The 1,262-nt window shown below is 45.7% G+C and overlaps 1 protein-coding gene across 2 annotated transcripts in view; it reads right to left on the bottom strand.

Moving 5' to 3' along the window:
- The window catches only part of znrf3 (zinc and ring finger 3), a 103,394-nt gene that overhangs the window by 11,442 nt on the left and 90,690 nt on the right, over positions 1 to 1,262 (bottom strand). The window lies entirely within an intron of this gene.

Below are 1,262 nucleotides of genomic sequence, written 5' to 3'. Positions count from 1 at the left end.
TACACGTCCGTAATGCACACCCGCCTTCAGAGTCAAGAACCAATCAAATTTTGTGAAGACAAACTATCTGAGAGCGTGATTCGCAACTCTGCGATCGCTATCGCGTCCCGTGTGTCGGGTTTCACCCTGGCTGCGATGACAGCCGTTAATCGCTGTAGTTTGTCGCTCCCCGTGTGTCGAGCCCTTAACGAGATAAATAATCTTACACATTCTGAAAACAAGATGATTATTCTTACACAATCAGTTCTTGTTTAGTAAATCAGTCTCAAAACAAGATCAAAAAGATTTTTTGGCTGATATAAGATTTTAAAACTTGGTAAGATGGACAGTTTTTGCAGAGCAAAGTGTTCCTGGTGTGAACACATCCTCAGGAGTTTATGAGGTTTTATTCATCAGGATCTTTATTTTTGAGTCTTTGGACCAGGAGAGTCTCATCCTGGTTTTTGAAGGCTTTCACCTTGAATGTTGTACTTGTTCCTCTGCTCCATCACACCTGATTCAATCAGCTGTGATGGAGCAGAGGAACCTCTAAAGTGTGCAGGACCGTGTCCATCCAGGACCATGGTTTGACACCGGTGCTTCAGACCACGTCACACAGAGGAAGTGACCGAGGAGGCTCAAAGTCCAACAAGGAGGAGAGCATCTTAAAGAGGTGAGCTGAAACTATGAGGTGAGCTTTTTTTTATTGGAGAAACTAATTGTATTTTTTGAGTTTTGGAATATTTTGGAGTTCCCTTTTTTTTCCGTGATCCAGAACGAAACTTTGGCGACCTCAAACGACTTCTTGAAGTGAAGTTTGTTTTGTTTCTCCCCTGGGACTGTTCTCCCATCAGAAAAAGTAGGTTCTCCCAGGACTTCACTGTGTCAAGTTATCTGACCTCAGAGCGTGCTGCTCTCTTTCTCAAACGGCCGAGCAAACACACACGGCTCTTTGACCGGGATATGAATCTGTCGCAGCGCTGCGAGGAAGTCTTCGGCCTCGAGGCGGCGAGGAGCGCAGGAGAAAGGCCAAGGCTCTGATTTCACAGCTGGAATTCTCCTTTGTCCTCACATCGAAAAACAGCACAGCTTTAAACTAGGGATGCACCGATACTGATACCAGTATCGGGTATCGGTCCGATACCATGTGCTTTAACTCGTACTCGTACTTGTAAAAGTGCTACGATACTACAGGACCCGATACAGCTTCATTTCGCTCAGTTTGTGCATAGACGCTCTAAACCAGCAGGCGGCAGAATCGCGCAACAGACTTAATGCCAGCC

The sequence above is a fragment of the Austrofundulus limnaeus genome, unplaced genomic scaffold (assembly GCF_001266775.1).
Source record: "Austrofundulus limnaeus strain Quisiro unplaced genomic scaffold, Austrofundulus_limnaeus-1.0 Scaffold77, whole genome shotgun sequence".
Lineage (NCBI taxonomy): Eukaryota > Metazoa > Chordata > Actinopteri > Cyprinodontiformes > Rivulidae > Austrofundulus > Austrofundulus limnaeus.
Note: the sequence above shows the minus strand (reverse complement) of the source record. Positions and strands in the feature narration are given on the sequence as shown.